Here is a 12,713-nt window from a genome sequence, read left to right as displayed (position 1 = left end):
GCCTTTCTTCTGCTCTGCAAAGTTTGTAAGGCATGATTTTTATGTAGGAAAAAGGTTGCACTGTTTCACTGTGCAGATTTAATTGCTTATACTAGGGAATACAACTTTTTGGATTTGGATGTGGTGTCTGAATTTGACTCACTGTTAAAAAGGAGAGCCTGGATTTAGTTTTAGTGGCACAACAAAGTTTTTATTAAGCTGCTGAATGCACATATTAAACTTACAATTATTAATGAGAGGACATAATCATAATTAATTGAAAGCGTGAAGTTAAGGGGTGTTAAATATGCAGCTCTAATTTAATTTTTTTACAGGGCTTTAAATCTGTAATCAGTTCTGAGGACAGGTGAACCATCTGTATACTGCCTTGGGCATGGGTGAGTGCACCAGGTCTTGACAGCCTGAAGTGGTGAAAACCTAACAGGTTGTTTTACAGATGCAAAGAAAGAGTTCACCTCTGGCATTTCTTCATTGCAGCTTTGAAGCCTAAAATAAACTTTGTGAAGGAGTTACCTGCAACTGCTGTGATTAAATGCAGTTGGAGTATCAAAAAAGTCTCTAATGTGATTACAATACAACCACTGTCAAGAACTGTGTGGGTCTGCTCATACACCCACGATCAAATCCAACATTTCCATCACTGCTGCTCTGCTGACCCAGCTTTTCCACTGATGTGTATCTTGCAAAATAACATACGCTCAAAGTGGGAATAAGGTAAGTGATCAGAAAGCTGGCTTTAATGTTTGTTTCAACAGCTTAACCCTGAATGGTCATGCACTGTATGGCACCTAAGTAGCTCGAAAATATTTTTCTAATGGCTTTCAGTTGTCCTGAAACAGAGAAAAAAAAAGTAATTGAAAGGTTTGCAAAAGAGTTAGATGGCAAAATCCTTGCTGGACTGCTTGCTTGTTTCTTGTGCCACTGGTCCCAGGACAGCATGCTGCAGAGTCAACTGGCCTATGAGAGCATGGCCACTCTGGTTAACATTACAGAAAGTCCAGGCTTGACATGAGCCCCCCCTTCTTTTTGCAGTACGGTGACCCCTAATGTCACTGAAGATTAGCCCAGGCTGCACCTTGGCAGAAAGAGGTAAAAAGTACATGTTTAATGAATCTTTTTCCCAACAACAGTGTACATGAGTTTCATAATAATGTTAATAAACTTTTTTCAATAATCCTGACCATTGTGATGCCTAAAGAGGCTGACCTGGAACAGAGGCTAGACAGTGTTAAAGGAATAAAGTAGGTATTTATTAAAAGGCCTTCAAAGGATACACCTTGGGCAGTCCAAGAGCCCGGCTGTGGCTCTGCCCAAGACAGACCTAAGATGGATGCAAGATGCATGACCAGTCACTAATTTAGACACTTATACATATTTTGGTCCATTTACATATTGTAATTATCCAATTACACTTTCACATTATGAAGTCCTGTCTTCCCAGATTGCTCTCCTCAATTCGCTGTTGTTTGTACTTCTTGAGCCTAAAGCTGCAATGGTGTCCTTGGTTCTCAGGCTGGAAAAGATTGTTTTGTCTAACTACCCAGTGAAGAGAACTTGCAAACACTTTATATGAAGTTCAGAGTCACACACTATTGCAGTACACAATCTAAAATATACGAAAGCTAAAATTTAAGGCATCACTTCTGTAAGTGATTTTTTTCTTTACACAGATCTGAATTCTTAATTAATTGAAAATCAAAAATTAATTTTGCATCACTTCTGAAGTCCTTCAGATTCAACCACTCACATGTTTACAAATTAAAAAGTGGTGGCCTTCAAGTACCAGCGCTTCTTAGTTGCACCAGGCTCTCCTTCCTCACATTGTACTCCCATGGAGCCATGCTGGGTATTCCTTTGCATATCCCGCTCCCCAGACTGAGGGGAGACCCCTGCGGGAGCCCTGCCCCTGGTGCAGCTCACATTTCTTTCCAAACCAAGTGCTTCTGATCTTTCAAAATAAATCATTTAGTGTGCTGTTGTGAGAGATGTAACGTACAGCTCAGGCTAGCAACAGAGAGACTGAACAGTGATACCTAACCACGGGGTGGGGGAAAATTCTGCACATGAATAGTTTATTCAGCAAAACCAGTTGCAAATGTATGCTGTCCCCACTTCCCCATGAAAAGGAAAACAAATTGACCTCGGTGTGATAATTAAGAAGGAAAAAAAAGATCGCTTGAAAGTAGAAAAATGTATATTCTCCTGTAAAGCAGAATAATAAACTGCTTCATTCAACCCCAAGTAATTTGCTCCCCACTTTTTCACAGCAAAAGCTGAAACAAAAATCAGTTATTCCCACTTGTTATCTCTGGCAATACAAAAAAGAATGGCAAATACTGCCATCATTCCACAAACATTTCTCACTTTATTTGCGCATTCACACATGGTCATATTTTGCATTTGATAACAGTCTATACATTGTGCTCTTTCCCCCAAAAGAGGCTTTTAAACTACCAAGTTAAACAGAAGAACAGGAAACCTATTCAGATCTCCTACAACAACAGCTTTTTTTTTTAATCCCTGCAAGAATCTCATGGTGTTCAATGAATTGGTCATAGCCTTTGATCTACAGCTGGTAAAGTATAATTTATTCACTTAAATGAAATAATTTACCTACAGGGCAGCTTTAGTTGTAATAGATACCAGTGACTGAAGCTTATAATTCAGCCAGAAACATATTCTGCAGTATAATTACAGTAAATGACCGCTTTAGTTTTTCCTTCTTTCTTACAGGATGCAGAAGAAAACAACATGGACACACACACAGACACATACATACAGATACACACACAGACACAGAATGGATTAGAGCTTTGAAATGGTTTATTACTTTCCCTGAACAAAGAAATCAAATGCACACAATTTTTTAGAGAAGGGACTGCTACAGTTAGGGTTGCAAGAGTTCCTCTGTAACAAAAATAACTTTTGTAGGCCAAAAAAGACTTCATCTACTTTTCTGTCAATATGTGAAACTGTTCTGTCATATCAACATACTCCTAATATGGCAATTTCCTCATCAGTGTGTTCCCCTGCTGATTTCAGCTGAATATTTTAAACTTAATACCTTACAAAGGGTTCATCTATTTTCTGTGCATTTACAGAATTTTCCTAGGACAGTGTGACTCTGGTTTATTCCTGTATTTCTCTGCTGCTCAAGAAACTGAGCAAAATTTCCTACTTTATCTGCACTGAGAATAGAGATATCTGTGGACACACACACGTTAGAACCTTTGTCTTCATGTACTCTTACTGGTAGTCAAACAAATGTCATCATAATGAAACATTACATTCTTGTTTGGAGCTGTAGAAATAAATCAGCATTTCTGATTTTATTAAATAATTTTTTCACTTTTTGCCTTTCTAGAATAACTGTTATTCACAAATTAAAATCATTCAACTCCTACTAAATGTACAAAGCTTTGGTGAACAGTGAAGTGTTAATACTGCCAAACCTGGCCTGATTTCATTTCTTTAGAATGGCAGACACTCTAACTTCCTCTTTATTTCAGATTTACAGAATAAAACCAGAAAGGCAGCAGAACTATTAGAATTAGAACTCCAATGTTTTCAATTAAAAAAAAGTAAAATATATAGTAAGACACATGTGAGATACCATGAATAATGTACAAAATAGTCCACATATAAAACGAATACCAACAGTCTTCAACTTTAAATATTTACTATTTTGTTACAAATAAACAAAAATGGGAACGAACAACCAGTCTTTCTTGAACAGAACTAAAATGAATTCAGCATCAGCAATGTATCACAATTTTAAGCTTATGTTAGACAATAAATAAGATAATGCTTCTAGATTAAAGAACTGTAAAAAAGCTTGATTTTATATTGGATACTGGGTAAACAAAGTATTTTAAAGCTTATTTTTTATTAAAGTTTTAAAAGTTAAAAAAAAAACTCTTATTCATGCATACTACATCTTTCCATACATGCATCCATCTTTCCTCTTGTCCCTTCAGGGGTTTTCTATAGCATCTCTTTACTTTCTAATTAATTTAATAAAACAAAAGAGGTAATACTGTATTAACAGCTGGCAAGTGATAAACTAAGGAAGAGATGCATAGATGCTAATAATTTCCATTCATCTGTTTGGTGACTGTGAAACATCTGATATTTCTAATTGGATCTAATATTTCAGGGTAATTAATGCACCTCTGTAAATGCTTACAGATGAATTCCCATGGGCTTCATCTGCAACCGTAATCATTAAGTTTGGAAGTGAAACAGACCCAAGAACCATAAGCATGGACCCCTGGAAACATGGACTGGCAGTATTTCACAGGTGCTACGCAGTACTGTGAATGATTCATTTGTTTATCATTAGTATCCTCTCTGATCCAAAAATAGTGGAAACTTCGAGGGTACCAAAGGCTACTAACCAGATGGCCTTAGAGATGTGCCTGCTGATCCTTGCTGGAAGAGGGTGTTGGGAATGGCTCCAGCTAGAAGCTAGTTAAAGGGGCTCCTTATCCTTTCTCAGTTTGAAATAAGGATGAAATGTCTGATCTGATATTTACTCTCCTGGGAAACTCCCACTTTACTTATCTGAATCTAAGGATTGCAGACACTGTCTGAGCCACAGCACTTCAGTGAACACAAGATGCACAGAGTTTATATTCATGGTGCCATACTTGTCCCTGCTAGCTCAAAAGACAAGTTTTCTATGATGTTGGTTCACATGGCAACCTTGCCATCACGTTCAGGGCAAACCTGCACCATGGGTAAGGTTTACAACCTGCCTAGCACTGGTAGATCTGCCCTTAGTCCTCTCCTTGCTCATCAACAAATTGAAAATAAATTATATCACAAATAAACTCAAAAAACAAACTTTGAAATATTAACATCCACAGTGCTGTGTATGCTCTCTGTCTCTCTCCTGCACTGCCTTAATATGATGGTCCTTTCAGTTCACGCAAAGCATGGCATGTGTTTTACCCAAAATACCTGAAGTTGCATTTTCAGAGAATATTGGTCGTGCAAAGTAAATGCGTGGGAGGAAGAGGGAAGCAAAAATGCATAGAAAACTACTTATAAAAATATTTAGCATGCATTGACCTACCCAACACACAAGTTCAAAGGGCTCCTGAAGTATTTGCAAAATCTAAATCACTGCTTACAAACTATGTCTGCACGGATTCAAAACCCAAAAGTACACTTTGCTTTTTCAGGAAAGATACCTTGCAATGAAGAACACACTCTGTATTGCAGAAGTGCTTAACCACATATTAACCAAACATTTGCTTTCCAAACACCGCTATGCAGAGAGAGCGAGCAGCTATTTGAAACTAAATGTACACTGCCAAGATTTGGTGCCTCGTTGCTTGCATAAAACATTCAACATTAAGAAATTATGGATATGTGCAACGAGTAAAACGTTGGTTTTTGGTAATTCTTCTCTTTCTAAAGCACCTATTGCTTCTTTTTGTTCATTGATCTTCTAACAAAGGGCAAGCTCCAGCTTGCCCAGGGCAGCACACAGAAGATTTAAACTTCAGCAGGGATTTTCAGCTATCATGCAAAGCACTCAGCTACACTACTGACAGACTCGTGACAGCACAACACTCAGCTCGCTTTGCCCATGTCCCACAGCTCCAAATGTGGAGCAGGACTCAGGTTGCACAGCCAAGAGGAAGGGAACAAAATCCCCTCCACACCCATGGAGCTGTGCGTGCCAGCCCCACAGCACAGCGGTGCAAATGACAAGTCCATCCACTACACAAATTATTTCAGGTCAAAATGGGAATGTGATCCTAGATGGAGGCAGAACCAAAGTGAGCAGAAGAGACCTGAGGACACCTCAGCTATAAGTGAATTTTGGTCTTAACTCTTCAAATAAACTCTCTTTTTCCATTTTCAACACTTCTCACACAGACTTCCTACCTATGCACTCATTGTGTAAGGATTTAGCTTAAGCACTAATTCAGTATTCATTGATCTCTGCAAAACATTCCCAGTTAAATTTGTCCATAATGCTCATAAATATTTGGTAACTGGCAGCAAAGTGTTTGCATAAAGGCATACAGATATCCATATGTTCCACAATAGTCCTGAGTAAAAGAAAGTGCTGACAATCTGAAGCAGGCTGACATTCTGTGATTATTTCAAAACATATTTTCTCCCTCTCTCCGAAGTTTTCATACTCTAGTTGGAGCATGAACAGATCATCACTTCAAACTACATTTCATTTCATTCTGTTGCCAGCATATAACATTCTCACAGAAAGTAAAAGACACATCTAGATTTTCCAGTCAGCTGCAGATGAGGAGGGAATAATATATCCCTCAATTACAGCAACCAACATTGTAAATTACTGTCATTTTACAAAGCCAAATTATCTCCAATACAGAGAAAAAGAACACAACTACCAGTGGTTCAATCTGGAGTGTCCACTGCACTTTATTGTTTGCATAGGAGACCCTTCTGTCCCACAAGACCCATTCCTAATTTAAAACCATCCAAGTGGCTGTTTGCTGGGATGGGACCATTCACCCTCAATTCTTCCATATGAAACAGCTCCCAGTCTACCCTGCCTGCTCTGGACATGCCCATCTTTCTCTTCAGAGCATCAATCATGACAGGACAGAAAACAACATCTAACTTTTCTCATCACCACCTGCTTGAAAATCCCAGTGGTTTAGAAGCAAGAGCACATGGACATTGCTGGAAGCAGGCTTCAGCCATCAGAGGAACATGTACAATATCTCTCCTCACTCCTCTGCTGACTTCCATTAAAACTGGCCAAATGAAACATCTGATTGATCCCACTGGTGCACTTTGTTCATTTCTACAGTGTCAATCAAAAAAGTATGGAGTAGAAATGAGTGGCAAACTAAATCCCCCAATGCCATTAGATGTTGCTTCTAATTTTTCTGTAAATGGAGCCTATATCATAATCTCTGGATGGCAAACACCCCACATCCATGTGGGAGGGGAGAGGACTAATCCCCTGCACTGCTTGATGCTCAATGGTTGGATGTGTGGCCACCAAAGACCTTTCTCAGGTGCAGGAGGCAACTGTGGTAGTGTTTTGCCAGTGTGGGAGGCTCTTACCTTGTCTTAGCATTAGATAAACCATGATTGCTCAGATCCAAACTGGGCAAAAAGGAGCTGAAGTGAAGGGCTCCAGGCTGGCTGGGTGCCAGGTGTGAGCACACTGCAGCAGGCTGCTCAGACGCAGCACTCAGGATGTTCCTGCTCCACCAGCCACAGACTCCCTTCTGTTTCATGTGCCAGTCTGTGTTTGGAGATCTCACATGATTTACTCATGAACAAAACCCAACAAAAACAAAATAAAACACAAAGCCAAACTGTTAAGCATGCATCCTAGAGAGTTTTTTGGATGCTGATTGCAATGCTGATTGCTCTCCAGATTAAAACAAAGACTGGCTCACATTGTGCTGCTGGTGGGTTTACCACTGCACTGCTCCCAGCTACCACCGTACTGCAGGAGGCTGAGCTGTGCCAAGAACAACACTGACAACAGTCTCACAACTCAAGTGCTCAAACAGCACCGGCCATAAAATATCTTCTATCAGATGTTCCTTTTATTTGAATCCCTAGGTTGAATGGCATGAAAAGTTAGCTGAAATTAATTTAGCTGAAAAGAAAATAAGCACAAGGGGTGGTAGGAAACAAGCAACCTGAAAACTGAACACAAACAGTTGGATAAATAAGATTCATCCTGAATGGAGACAACTTCTAAGAGGGCCTTATGCCAGTGCTGAGGCAGCCCAGACCATCAGCTCAACACAACACAATGACAGGTTTCAGAGGCACAAGGACCCTACATGAAATTGCCCAAGCACAGAGAAATTTTCTCCTTCAGTTAGCAGTGAGGACGTACCTGGGGTACCAAATTTAACAGTAATGATGAAACCTCAGGCAAAGACTGCTCTGTCATCATTTCCTTCCTTCTATTTTATCATATTTTACTTGTCAGCATCTCTTAGTCTATAGTGACATGAGGTTACTCTTCTTTTTGCAAAGTACCTAGACTACTGTAGCATGCTGTAAGAAATGGCAGAGTAATAATCACACATTTTTTAGCTTTTGCTTTCAGTGTGGTAGAAATTAATAATTTTCTTGTTAAATTATTAAAAATAATCCTGTTCTACTTCAGGCTTCATTTCCCTTTAATCTCATTGTGTTGCTGACTGCACATATGCTGCAGTTGTTAGCAGAAAGTAAATTTACCTATTTGATTTACATCCCTGAGACTCATGATCTCTTATTTGTCTCCCTAGTTTTATCTAGCCTCACCTGGGCACCTTATTAAGCCCTTTTGTTTGTTTAACCACTAGTGTCACATAAAAAAGATTACAAGCTGCCATCATGTGATTTGGGAATTCTCCTGTCATAAATGTGCAGCCAATATAACACCCCTGTGGCAGAGGCTGGCAGAGAAGTATCAGAATGAAAACAGGCATACTGTGCACTGCTAACATTTCCTAGATTGATTGACCTCCTTCCACAGTTCTCTCTCTTGAAAAATCTATGTCTCCAAGTAAAACAGAAAATAATAGAACAAAATAGCTCAGTTGAAGGGGTCTTACAGTGATCTTCTAGTCCAGCTTCCTGACCACTTTAGGGCTGACCAAAAGTTAAAGCATCTTACTAAATGAATTGTCCTGATGCCTCTGACTGGCTGACAAGGCCAAAGTCCTCAGACACTCCTCACAGGACATGCCTTCCAGCCCTTCCACCAGCTTTGTTACCCTCTTCCCAAAAAGGACTTTAGCATTCTTCTTAAACTGTGGGGCCGACACTGCACATAGTGCTCAAAATGAGGCTGCACTGACACTGCATACAGGGGGAAATATTGAGTGCACCACATCTCTTACTTTTTTTCTGAAACCACTAATTTTAATTATTGCCCTCCTCCTGACATAGGCTACAATGAGCTCTACCTTAAAATAATTCATTTACTTATTTGGTTTCGGACCTCTGGCTGATCACAGTAAAAAGAAGAATCACCCTTTTTCTGCTCAAAGAAACTGAAAGAGCCATCAATATTCCAAAATGTGCACAAAACTGAAGCTGCTAAGTTAGAGCCTATACCATTCCCAGTGACTGAGGAATGGGAATGGCATGAAAAAGCCTCCCTGACTTGCTCTGCTGAAACTGCACTTCTGCAGATGACCAACATTACCAGAGGAAGTCTTAGAGCAGGATTGAGGCAGCATCTGCAGTTGAAGGCCTGGTCTATGTGCATGAGTTTGCAAAGGAATGTAGCAGCACTTGTGTTATTTCTGATTCAGCAATTGCTCTCCAAACACCTTCACCTGGAATTCAGCCTTGAACAAAACTGATATAACACATAAAAAAGTTATAATGATATTGTGATTGACAAAGTTGTATCTTGACTCACATGGATTCCTACAGCAGTTTAAAAAGAAAAAAACCAAACCAAGGCATAACAGAAATAACAAAATAAAATTGACTAAGAGGATGCTTCAGAGACTTCATTAAAATTTAATAGAGATTTTTGTCTTTCAAAGTTCTATCATCTCTCAGACAGTAAAGAAGTTCTTTGCTCCCTCATTTTGTTATGGAAAGAGAGAGCCAGATGATCAGCTGATACCAATTATAAATTATAGGTCAAGATTACCAAAGGAAATGAAATATGGGGGCTGACTGATCCAATTTCTAGCAGCACTGAACTGGAGCAGATGTGAGCATGGAGCCCTGCAATGCTTTCCTCCCACATGTCTTTTTCTCCTCTGAATGGCAGCCCATGAAGGGAAAACTTGGCTTCTCAGTAAGTTCCCGTAATTCATCTAGGTTCCACAATAACAGCATATATTCCTTTGTGTTCTGACAGTGTGCAGAGACCACAAAAGTCCCCAGTGAACTTGGGGTGTTCACCTCCATTCCACTTTTCTCATCATATGCATATGGTAATGAATATTTACTAGCTGCTTGGAAGAGTCAGTACAGACCCTTTACTCATGTCGAAAAAATGGGAAGAACCCTATCCTGTAGAGCTGTCTTCCAGGGCTAGATTAATTTTTCAACACAAATGTCATTTTCAGAAAGAAACCTTACTAATTTCCTCTATTTTTTTCTGATTAACTATTCACCACTTTACACTACTATTTCACATTAGCTCACCATTTGCCCAGAACATCTAATACTAATCTTCCTGTGTAATACAAAGTCTGCTAGAATTTTCTGTTCACTCAGCTACTTTCTCTGGACACGTAGAAAAGCCATTCATATACTTGATTCTATTTCTCTAAGTTTTCTGGTCACTCTGAACATCTCCAGAGTTCTAAAAAAGAGGAGCATATGGCCACTCTTTAAATACATTTTAGGACTTGTGCACAGTGGGGTTGTTCTAACTAGTGTATTATGATGAGTGCCATTTAATGCACAGCTAATACTTTAGAAAATCGTATTTTACTTTAAATTTTTTTTTTTTACTTAAAACCCCCACTTTGTTAGCCAAAAGAAAATTATGAAATGAATGTGCAAAACCACTGTGATGGAGCCCACAAATGTATTCTTTCACCTTTTAATTACATCAGGCTTTATCATTATATCTTTGTATGACTTTTTATCCTTGTTTTTTGCATTCATGTGCTTTATCCTCTTCACTGACAAGTTTTTAATTTAAAAGTTACAACTGATTTGATTGCTCATTCACAACTGCATCTGCTGCAGCAATTAATCTTTGGTTGTGCAATCACTTGCCAATGTCATCACATAGCAGTGGGATGCAGTCGGATGGCAAACACACACATACACTAAAGCTACAGGAAGACTGTAAATAAATGAAAAGTAACCAAAGTAGTTTTTTACATGCTGAATCAAAAAGAAAGAAATGTTATGACACAGCAGTGACAGTGGGAGGGAAGGGAAGGAGTTATGCCAGATGCAGAAGATGACAGATATGCTGCTGTGTGCAGAGCAATGTGGAACAAATATAAAATCTGCATTGCTGTTCCTACCCTGGCAGCTTGGCTGTCTGCATTGTACAGGATCAGATCTCTGACAGTCTCTTGATCCACTCTCACAGGGCAGAAATCAGGTTGGCATGCTGGAGAAAAGGTAGTTTAAAGCCATTCACCTTCTAGACTGAGATGGAGTTACACTATGAGTGTTGCAGAAGAGTCATGCAAAGCTCAGATATCACTTTGATAGTTTCAAAAGCTTTACTGGGGATACAGAATTTTCCTAAATGTTCACCTTCTGTAATCATGTGACCGTGACAGTCACCAACATTTCCTTACAAAGATACACACACCCATTTACAGCCCTTACAGCTATGAAGAGAAGTTGTGAAACGTGAAGCAACTTCACTCTTAAATGTTTGAAGTCAGGAGAAGAATAACAATGATTTTAAATCATTCCACTTTGAAGCTATTCATGATTATTCTTGGCATCCAATCTTTACTTGTTTTTTACTTCAAGTTAGAAAACAGCAGAAAAGTCATAAAAATACTTCAGGGAATGTGTCGTTATATCTACAAAAGAAGAAATCAATGTCACAAGGAAAAAGAAAAAATATTTTTTGTTTCTTACTAAACAACATTACATACTGAAATATACATATCTTTGGTATCTTCAGTAGAGTGTATCTAGTACCAAACACCTTTGTACAGGCAGTGTAAAATTTTAATTTCTGTTTTGATCCAAACTGTTCTAGCAGAGAGCAATTTTAAGACTGGAAGGATGGGACAAACCCATATTAATCCCTCTTTTGTCCTGGCCTATCAAATTATTGCTTTTCCCAAAAGCTATCCCCAGCATTGGAAGCGTTGGAAAGCGGTTTTATAAAAGTATTTGGCTTGGTTTCTAAACACACCTTTGCTCTACTGTTAGAGAAACACTATGGTGTATGTTAGGAAACTTCAGCCATGCTGATAAATAAATGAGTTTCAAGTTTCAGGTTTGTTTGATGGACTTTTCCTAGTTCATTGAAAAAAAGAAAAGGAGAAAAGGAAAAACGTGACAAACCTTCTTATTCATAAAACATCTTGCAATTAGTAACACTACTGTGCTTCTCATCTTCTCATCTACACACAGCTAAATTTTAGATTTGTCACAGGCACATCACACAATTAAGAGATTTATGTGCCTCCAGGATGTTTGTACACCAGCTCTCTTGCTGCACAGGAGGTGCACAGGAGGCTGGACAGGAAGCAGGACTGTCCTGCTTCCCACAAGTGAGTGGCTTCTTGAACTTCAGCCTGTCTGGGCAGAGGATTAAAACCCAGTCATCACACATGTGTGCTTTACTTGTATAACAATAGGATTTTCCTCTGGACTACCTGGTGTGATGTGCACCTTGGGTTTTTAATACTTGAATTCTCTCTAAGAGAGTTTAGAATTCTCTAAATTGTACAGAATTGACTATATTACCTAAAAACTAGTTTATTTATTTATACCACTAACAATGAATTTTTGCCTTGGTTCCATAATGTTTACTCTTGTGAGACAAATTTTTGAAATCTACTGAGTTGCTTATATAATTAAGGACTGTGTGTTCAGACATTTAGAAAATTCACATTGCTGCTTTCTAAGTTGTTTAAAAAGAAGATGCCAAAGTAGCTGCAATCAACCCAGAGAAACTCCTTTCTTGGCATATTACAATGATGTACACCAGAGAATAGCCATGAATACTGTAATTATTTTAGGTAGAGATTGTTTATACTACCATTAAGATAGCCACTTAAACATAAAGATGGGGGTTA

At 38.8% G+C, this 12,713-nt stretch overlaps 1 protein-coding gene across 1 annotated transcript in view; it reads right to left on the bottom strand.

The window, feature by feature from the left end:
- Positions 1 to 12,713, bottom strand: part of PIEZO2 (piezo type mechanosensitive ion channel component 2) — a 286,729-nt gene that overhangs the window by 132,410 nt on the left and 141,606 nt on the right. The window lies entirely within an intron of this gene.

Source organism: Agelaius tricolor, unplaced genomic scaffold (assembly GCF_023055355.1).
Source record: "Agelaius tricolor isolate 1412-34295 unplaced genomic scaffold, bAgeTri1.0.p SCAF_2, whole genome shotgun sequence".
Lineage (NCBI taxonomy): Eukaryota > Metazoa > Chordata > Aves > Passeriformes > Icteridae > Agelaius > Agelaius tricolor.
This window is presented reverse-complemented; position numbering and strand designations above follow the sequence as displayed.